A 10,709-nucleotide genomic window follows, 5' to 3' on the forward strand; every position below is an offset into this window, starting at 1 on the left:
CTTAATAAGTTTATTAAACAAAAATCTAAAATAAACAATGAACTTGAACGGAGGAAGAGGCCAAAGAAGAGGAAGGTAACTAAGGATGAATCAAGAACTTCCAAAGGTGAAACAGCAAATTGAGCTTTGACGGGCTTCGACTACAAGGTAAGTAACTCAACTCTCTTGAATTATTTTGAAATTACTTGAAGTTTTTCATGAGTGCTTAATTTAGATAGTAGGAATAGGAAATAAAAAATTATTTTTAAAAATATATATCATATTTTTCTTTTTAGCATTCTTGAAAAATTAAAAATTTGATCATGAAAATTATATTGCTAAGGTTTCATACATGTTATGTTTTGAAATGTTGACTGATGTATGCGACATTAGGGATGATAATTATATGATATGTGATAATGCTTAGGATTAATCCATGCATGTGTATCTTGATGATTTTATGTCATGCATGAGTTTTTGAAGTAAATGTTGATTTGAAACTCTCATTTTAGATTAACATGTTTTTGGTCTAATCATTTTTATGACGAATTAAGATGACATTCTCATGACATATTAAGATAACATAGTGTATGTACGTCTATGTATGAATTTTTGATAGTCTTTTGATGATAGATGTGATATCATGATGTGTTTGGTCTTGACGGTTTCATGACGAAACTTATGTTTCGATTTTAAATGATGATACATGTTTTCACAAAAGACTTGAATACCCTCACATGAAATCAATTGTGTGAAATGGAAATGAATTTTCTATTCTATTGAGATTAATGAATTTATTATACCAATCTTGTGAATCTCATGAAAATAAACATGATGAATATTTTGAAAATAAATGAGTGTATCATGCATTTGGTCTTAATGATTTCTCTTGAACATACATTTTGAAATCATACTTGATGATGAATATCAAGATATTAAAAGGATGTTATCATGGAATCATGTTTGATGATTTGTTTTATAAAATTTACCTTTCCATCTTAAATGTTAACACTTGTTTTATTAAAGGTAAAGGCATGCTTATAAGAAGCAAATCACATGAATAGAAATTTATAAAAACGAAATGTGATCCTCTATCTTATCAACTTTTCAATAAATCTATGCTTGTCATGTATGAATTTATTGAATGTGACTTTGAGGATGATTTCGGATTTCACAAATGCTTGATTCATACTTATGACATGAGACACATTTTAAATATGAATCATGTTCAATGCTTTAATCATGTAATTTCTCCCTTAATTTATTTTGTTCTCCTAGATTTATTTACCAAAGAGGAGAATCTTCCGAATGAATGAAATGATACAAATGAATCACTTATCGATATATCTTTTTGAAATATCTTTTTAATGTGATGTTGATAATTTGAGACGCCTGTTAGAATTCATGACGTGAGATAATTGAATCCTTGACTTACTCTTTATATGGCTTGAAAATAGATGTTTAAAATCTTGCTTGATGAGTTGTTTTATAAGATTTTGCCTTTACGTCTTGAACCTTCATGCTTATCTTGATTTGGCATATAAAGACTAAGGCATGCTTAGATGAAAAAGAATCACTTAAAAAGATACCTTTCTCATATGATCGAGATTAATGATTTCATGATATTTTGTGAATCTCGAAATTGATTTTGATGACTTGATTATGAGTTTCGAGTTAACGATTTGACTTGAATGAGTTTTATCTAAATCATAATCTTGATCTTGCAAAATTGGAATCACAAATAATATCTTTTGGTATTCATGAATTGATACTCATAATATGAAAGTATTGGTATTCATGACTTGAATTTGATTGAAACATTGCATGCTTAAATTAATCATTCTCTTATGTTTCAAAAATTCTTTAAATGCCTTATGTGATGATTGAAAATTAATTTGCTTTATGATGAATCACGAATCATGACTTGATCTATGATATTGATATATTTTAATCATGATCCGTGGTTCTATAATTCTTTTGCTCTATTAAAAAGATTTGTCAAATGAATCATGTCCTTGAATTTTCTTGATATCATGACATAATTTTGTAATATGGCTTGTATAATGATTAAATTTTTTAGCCATTGATTTCTCCCTTCTTTTCGATAATGATAAAGGGAGAGTTAGTTTACTAGCCTATATATTTCAAAGGAAGAAAAATTTGCTAGCTCGATCATTTCATTGAAAGAACTTGCTATCATGAACACTACCAATGAATTACAAATCTTGCAATATAAAGAGAAGCAAAGAATTGCTCTCTCGAAAGAAGCAAAAAAAATACAAAACTTAGAAAACTTGCAATATAATTGCTCTTGCCATGCTTTGTATCAAAAATAGGTTGATATCCTTAAAAGCATCGCATTAAATTTTTTACTGTATCGCAATGTATCACATGTATCATAAATTGAAAATTTTGAGACTATTATCATATCATGTTTAACAATTAATGTCTTTCATGACATGATTTCTTTGCATTGTTGTCTTGTATGTATCATATGATGATTGAAATATTGATTGATGCAAATTCATAGTTTATGTAAAAGTCTAAATCATTGGTTCCTCTCATTCTTTTCGGCAATGACATAAGGGGAGAAAGATTGCTAGCTTAAGGCAAATGCTGGCTAGCTTGTACTCTTCCCTTCTTTTTGACTAAAACAAAGGGTAGAAAGCTTTTGCTAGTTAGAACATGTAAAGAAAAGCAAAGTGCAATCTTACACAAAAAGCAAGTGTTGAATTGCCATGATTGAACTTAAGAATCTTGCTATGCTTTTGTGCTTATATGTTGTGATGAAAATCTAGCTTCATGTTACAAAAACTTGCATATCTTTTAAAATAGCTAGAGCTGCTTCTCCTTTTGTTGATGACAAAGTGTCACGAACTTAGCAGGTTTTGCCTAAGTCGTGCGGCACCCTTGCGTGTCCGTCCGCAAAGGTCAACCTCCCCGAAGCCTCCCATGGTCCCTTAGGACCCACAAAAGAGAGAATGGGATAGAGAAAATGCCTCACTCGGGATCCATAAACAAACATCTCCGAAAACACTTCATAGACAATGCAAATTACAAACAGACTTTACAAGCTCTGAACAGTTGCACAACAAAGGGTAAAATGGTCCATTACAGACAGAAAATCTCTCGCACGTGTCCAGATGACACAACCTTTATTTACAAGCCTAAAGCGGCCACCAACCTAACTAAAATGAGACTATTAAGCTTTCGACTGTCCCTCTACATGCTGTGTAGAGCATGAACATACCAAAAGACACAGACATAAATAAGCATTACATCAAACATCCTGTTTAGAAGTTTGTCCGTGACATTCTCCCTCACTTATTCCTTCGACGTCCTCATTGAAGCCTTTGCCGACACTGCAACTCCTCGCCTTTGCTGAGTCTTCAATCTTCTGCTCCAGCTACAATGCGCCTCTTGGCTCCCAACTGCTCTCCGCTATTGTTATTGAGTAGTCGAACCTTTGATCCGCCATGCTGCTTCAACTCGCCAATGACTCTGACTCTAGTGTGGGGTTAGCTGAGTTGTGTTGATCCCTATTAGTTCCTACGGATCCTCTAGATGAAGGAAAAGACCATCCTTACTGCGTCAGTCTCTCAAATGCCTCATGTTGCTTGAACTGGGTGGATGCTTGTTGGAGCTTTAACGAGCATCGTCTCGCAAACTTCTGAAGTTTTGGGTCCTTCCTCCACAGAATTCGCTCATTGACTCTTCTTTTACTTAGTTGTCATATCCAAGTAGATTCGTATCACTTCCGCTTTCGATTGGCATTTCGTTGGGAAATGAAGCAGACAATCTACTCTCAGTAACACTGATCACCGTTGGTGAGGATTTAACAACTATTGTCTTCCATTATCTTCGAAGGGTCTTTGAACATATGTAGAGCTCCTCTGCTGGATAGATAAGAGAATTGAGGTACTCGGTTTCGCCCATTCTCTTAAGAGTTAAGAAGGCAAAGATTACTTGACTTTGCCCGCCTCCTTGAGGTTGTACTCTATGCATCGAGCTGGTTACTGGTCTCCGCCTGCTCTTTACTCACACTTCTGAAGCACTTGAAGTGTTTGCACTCCTTGCGTTGAATAAGTTACTATGATTCACCTTCTCAATGCTATCGAACTTCTGGAATGCAGGAAGTTTTCACCCCAACTTGGAGTAATTCTCTCATAGGTTTGGTCGCCTCTAGGATTGTACTGTCTTCTCCATCAACCCTACCGCCTACTCCACTAAGTAGCAAAGGTACAGCACTGCGTATTGCCTGCTTCCTTCCTTGGTCATGCACTCTTGCTTGACCCGAAGTCCTTCACTTTTGGCTATCTTGATGAGAAGCTCGTTGACACCGGTCTTACGAAGTTCCTTGGCCTCTGCCCTTCAGCCTTGTCTCAGTACTTGGAGATTTGCCTCTGCATGCTCCACCTCCTCGGCCCCTTTCATGACCAAGTGCTCTCCCTCCATAAGAGCAAGGGATCAATGACTTTCACAGAAGACCTGCCTCTGCGGTACCATGATGCTACCATGCCTATGGCCCTACTATCCGTCGCCTCGCATCTGTATCCCTTTTTGTCATAATCAGTAGATATGTCTTTGTGGCACTCCTCCGAGTCCACCTCCATTCTAACTGATGCTTGATTTTGGGTAGCTAAGTCCCTCTGGACTCATCGTCGCTTCCTCGTCCCTTTCGACCCCCCTACTTCAACACCTCTATATTCTCCAAGCAGCTCCCTTTGGTCGATGGATAGACAGACTACAACTCCCATACATGGCCTCTGCTATCGTATTATAGGGTTTGCACCGATTCTATTCTCCTTAGTTTCCTTGGTAGCAATGTTCACTTACTCGACCTTGTCCTCTGACTTGCCGGGCTCCCTTAAGCGAATATGAACTCTAGAGCAGTCTAACTCTCTAGCTGCTTCGATCATACCTCTGCATGATAAGTCCCTCCCATGGGACTCACTGGTACTTACATTCGAACTTTTCCCTTGGTGGAACCCAGCCCCCATATGCTGATGACCAAGAACTTTTCCCTTCGAACTTTTCATCCGATGCAACCTTCGATGCACACACGGAAGACCCGCCTCTGCGGTACCATGGCCTTCACTTCTTGAATCTATAGTCATTCTTGCCATCGTGTTGTTCACCGAAGTGGAGCTTCCAGTAGCTCCCGATCATACCTCTGTATGATCTAGTCCCTCACGGGACTATGTCGTGTGTATCACATTGCCACGAACTGTTCCACCACGATCCGCTGCACCATGTCGCCTCCTGGTGACATCTCTATTGTATTCTAATCCTTGTGGGATGAACTCGAATTGTGAACCCTTCATGTGTGGCCTCTGCCAATATATCGCAAGGTCTCTTCCACCTTCGATTTTGTTCGCTCCTTTGGCAATCGACCTTCATCCACCCACTCTTGGGTCACACCTAGATGAAGCACCGCTCTAGGACAGTCCGTCGCCTAGTAGCTCTCAAAGTCCCCCGACTTTGCTGCAATTAATGCACCATTGTCTGGATCTTGGGCCTCTACCCCTACCAACATAACCTTCGCTGCGCACCGCTTCCTTCATAGCAACTTGAATGGCAACACTGTGGCATATTCTTCAAGAGTACCCAACTCTGCGTCCCTTTGCCCCATGCTAAGGCCTTCTGAACCCAACTTCGCCTCCGCAAATTGAGTCGCCTTAGTTCCTCCATCAAATGCTCCTCCGAGATAAGGTGCATGTGCCCAGAAGCTCCCTTCGTCTTTGGCACCATGCAAGATGAGTCCGCTCTGTCAGAATGAATGACCCATGGAACAACATGATCCTGCTCTTGCCTCTGCAAGAGTTCATGTCCTTGACCTCTATCCAAAGAAAGCACTATGCCTCCGCTCCATGTTCCATCTTCTATACTGGCTCCCTTCATGCGGCTTGGGTACTTCGCCAAGTTACACCCAAGTTGCTCCGCTCCTCGTTTTTTTTTTTTTTTTGCATTGAGTTGATGGTGGCCCTCGCGCCCACCATTCCACGGGTCAGCCCTCCCTTGAGTCCGATCTCCATATCGACTCCAAGTGTGCCTTCATTTGTATTACTTTGGGTCGCTCCCCCACTTGATCTCACAATGCATCCACTAATGCATTCTCTCAAGCGAGATCATGCGACGACTCCTCGCCACTTGCTCAGTCCATTGAGCTTCGTGGAGTTGTTGTTTGTTGAGGTACTCCTCCTTAACTTGTGAGGTCCGTCCCACATGATTCTCCCTCTGGAGAGCCGGGACTTATCCCTCCTAGATAATTGTCCCGTTGGAGCAACATCTCTCTTCGTTTCGGAGACCACCATCCCCTTGGACTACTCCGATCTACTGAACAAACTGTGCATTGTTCTGCCTCTTGCAAACACACTTGCTAGATTGTGACTCCACGTCAATACAGCCCCCGCTGCACCACTCAAGGCCTAGCAATATGCTAAACTCGTTGCACACTTCAGCCTCCTACGGACGTATCCTTCACATGCCGAAGAGAAAGTTTCAATGCTCCATGGCGCCGAGTTTTGGTCGCCTTGGGATGACCGCGAACATTCCATCGTCCGCATACAAGCCCATGCATGAGTACCGAATTCTATAAGTTAGTAATTCCCCTCACCTCTGTGAGCTTTGCATAACTCTTTCGGTCGCTGAGCAACTCATTCCACCTTGGATGGTCTCATCCTTTACTAAGCGCCTCGCTTGCCTTGAGCACCATCAAGTATGGTTGTCAACGTTAAGCCGTAGCTCAAACTCAGCCATCCCAACCTTTGTGCGCTCTGTATTCTTCCAAGCTTGTCTATTCTCGTGGTGCCTCTTGCGCGAAGGGTTGGCCATTCCTCTGAATGCCAATCTCAGATGCCCGCTCTTTTGAGCGACTCCTTTTCCCTACATCTCCATGACCATTTTCCTCCAAACGGTCGCGCGTGTGCTGACTGCCCTCAACGCAGCCCTACTAGGTCCCCCACGTTTGCATGCTAAGTGTTTCTATGAGTGCTTGTCCCGCTCTGATACCATCTGTCACAAACTTAGCAGGTTTTGCCTAAGTCGTGCGGCACCCTTGCGTGTCCGTCTGCAAAGGTCAGCCTCCCCGAAGCCTCCCATGGTCCCTTAAGACCCACAAAAGAGAGAACGGGATAGAGAAAACGCCTCACTCGGGATCCACAAGCAAACATATCCGAAAACACTTCATAGATAATGCAAATTACAAACAGACTTTACAAGCTCTGAACAGTTGCACAACAAAGGGTAAAATTATCCATTACAGACCGAAAATCTCTCGCACGTGTCCACATGACACAACCTTTATTTACAAGCCTAAAGCGGCCACCAACCTAACTAAAATGGGACTATTAAGCCTTCGGTCGTCCCTCTACATGCTGTGCAGAGCATGAACATACCAAAAGACACGGACATACATAAGCATTACATCAAACATCCTATTTAGAAGTTTGTGCATGACAAAAGGGGGAGAAATATATGAATTGATACTACGAGTGCCATATTTGAATGAGAAATATATGAATTGATGCTATAAGTGTCATATTTGAATTTGAATTATGTTAAGATATCAAAAGAAGCTTGCATCGAAATATATGGTAAATTGATAATCAAAATGCTATGATTGCCATATGCCATGTTTGTATCATGTTAAGATATCAAGAACTTGCATCGTAATTTTACTTGCTGATATCTTGCCATGTGATGAAATGCTACGATTTGTTACTAAAATGATGCATGCAATACTTATGCTTTTTATTATGATGTATGTGATGTATTGAATCATGATTAAAATTGCCTTAATTTGAATTCAAGGTTTATCTCAATTATGGAATTTTGAAATAAGAATGATTACTCACCTTTGTCATGAATTAGAAATTGACATAAAGGGTCTTCCCTTCTTTAGAAAGGGTCTTCCCTTCTTTTTGACGATGACTAAGGGGGAGATAGCTAGCTTGCACAATTCAAGAAGAAAGCAAAAATTGCACTTCTCAAAAGAGAAGAAATTGCTATCTTGAACACCACTGAGAATTGCTAGCTTGAAATCTCAAGAAAATGCAAAAATGTGCTATCGTGCCTATCTCAAGAAAAACAAATATGCCAACTTGAATATCTTTGAATTTGCTAGCTTGTATATTGTAAAACTTGCATATTTCAAGAAGCAAGAGTTGCTTTCTTGAACATCTCTAAATTGCTAGCTTGCAAGTTCTAAAATGTTGTAACATTGCTAGCTTACATGATGTAGAACTTGCTATCTTAAACATTACCAAAAGTGCTATCTTGTATGCTATAAAACTTGCATATCTAAAACTTAATAGCTTGAATGTTCTAAGTATGATGTAACACTTGCTAAATTTTCTAGCTTCAAAACTGCATAATGATAAAACTTGATATTATATTTTTCATGCAATGAGTTAAACTTATATTCCAAACACAAGAAAAGTTGTACTTCTCCTTTTTGTTGATGACAAAGGGGGAGAAGTATGTTGATGACATGATATGTTATGCATAAGTTTATGACGACATGTTGCTTGGATTTTTGAATCCAAGAGTATCTATCAATATGACATATTGATAGGGGGAGTTTGTCTAAACTCTAGGAGTTAAGGTTAACTCCGTCATCAAGTGGTTATCATCATAAAAAAGGGGGAGATTGTTGAATCTCGTATTTTGATGATGAAACCACTTGATATATGTTTATGATTTAATCTGCGTTTTGAGTGACGCAGGATGCTTCGATCAGGATGAGACAATTAAAGCAGGAAAAATCATGCAGTGCCGGAGGAACATGTCAAAAGATTAGACGTCGGGCCAGTGGATCGGTCGACGTATCGATAGAAGGCTTCGGGCCATTGACTCAGGCATCGAGCCAAGAAGAGCGGGTATTGTGCCAAGTATATCGGAGTTGCGGAGTCAACTGGTCGATTGGGCAATAGGCCGCAGGAGAGGACGATGCGCCGAAGAATCAAACGAAGCGTCGAGGGACCAATGACATGCCAGACAACTTGGTTAATTGCTTAGGATTAATTGTCTCGATCGAAGTTTTGTTTTAAATGTGCAGGATTAACTACGATGGAAGTAAGATATGCAGTAGGAGTTGTGCTAGAGTCAAGACTATGATCACGTTGGGGGTTCGAGAGTTCGACGGAAGTCCGGATGGTCGTTGGAGGTAATGTGGGAACAAATCTGAAAAGTCCAGGAGCTTGCCAAAGAAGCTCATCGGAACTCGCCAAGTGAATCATCGCAAGCCCAGGAGTTTGCCGGAAGTCCACCGGAGCATCGCTGAAGGTTCGTCGGATGTTCGCCGGAAGCTCACCGGAAGCTCGCCGGAAGAAGCGATTGATGCACCGAAGCAAGTTGCAGTAAATGTCTTAAGAAATATTATAGTTAGCATGTAGATTAAGTTAGGAATGGGAGGTGATCCCATTAACTTAATCTAAGGGCAATTGGGCCCTTGATAGACCCAAATTGGACCGAATAGATCAACCCATTCGGACCAGAATTCCTACTAGGCAGTGGCACGGCTAGGGTCGGCGGTGGCACCGCCCAGGAGATGGTCTCCTAGGAAAGCTGGGTGGTGCAACCACCAAGGTTAGGCGGTGGCACCGCTTGGGCTCAATCTCCGAGCGAGACTAGGCGGTACAACCGCCCTAGTCAAGTGGTGGCACCGCCTGAGATCAGTCTCCGAGCGAGACTGGGCGGTGCAACCACCCCTGTCAAGCGGTGGCAGTACCCAGAGGCTCAGTCTCCGAGCCGCCAAGCGGTTGTACTGCCCCAGTCAAGAGGTAGTACCGCCAGGACCATGAAAATCCGGGAAAAGACACTTTTGAGGTCCAAATTTAAACCAGTTTGGGGCCTATATAAACCCCACCCTTTCTTGCATGAAAGGGCAACCAAATGCACTGAAAATCCAATCTTACTCTATGATTTTTAGAGCTCAAAAGTGTTGTAAAGGCTAGAAGTTCTCCTCCCTCATTTCTTCCAAGTTTTGATCTTTCAAGAGAGGAGAGAAAAGTTTGTAAGGGTTGTCTCCTAAGCCCGTCAAAATGAGTGAAAATGTAAAAGGGTGGTTGGCCTTCATGTTGGGAAATCTTGGGGGCGACATCATATGCGTAGCGGAAGAATAAGAAAACAAAATCCCCGATTCCCAAAGAGATGTTCGTCGTCGTGCGAAGATTGGTGCACAAAATCCACGAAACTTAAAATTGCGTATAGAGTAGATTGTGTTACCTAGGGAGACCGTATATCCCTGTTGCCTTGCAGATCCTTAGGGGAGGGTGAAGGAGGTCAAGCGTCCTCCTCTCTAGCGGTGATCCACACAGCAGGGTTGCGACGACGCTCCTCAAAACTCTAGGCCTGCTCTGAAGTGGAGGGGGAGAGGAGAATAGGAAAAGCAAGCAAAGGCTCTAGCCTATGAGGCTCTGAATCCCTCGTATTTATAGAGGTCCCCTGTCAAACCCTAATGGGTCCTCCCTTAGTGGGTATTGGATCTGCATCCAATAAGACAAGGGCTCTGTCGGATATCTTATATCAGAACCTCTACTCATCGCAATACCTACCATATGTGTGTGACCCTCTAGTTCCAATATCGAGCTGGTCGTGAGTCATACCTGTCAGAACTCCTTCTAACTCAGTGAATTATTATCTCTGTAATAATTCACTTGACTCATCGACTACGGACGTACTAGGCCACTATGCCGTAGTCCCCAAACAATACAGGGGAATCCAATTCA

The sequence above is a fragment of the Musa acuminata genome, chromosome BXJ1-1 (genome assembly GCF_036884655.1).
Source record: "Musa acuminata AAA Group cultivar baxijiao chromosome BXJ1-1, Cavendish_Baxijiao_AAA, whole genome shotgun sequence".
Lineage (NCBI taxonomy): Eukaryota > Viridiplantae > Streptophyta > Magnoliopsida > Zingiberales > Musaceae > Musa > Musa acuminata.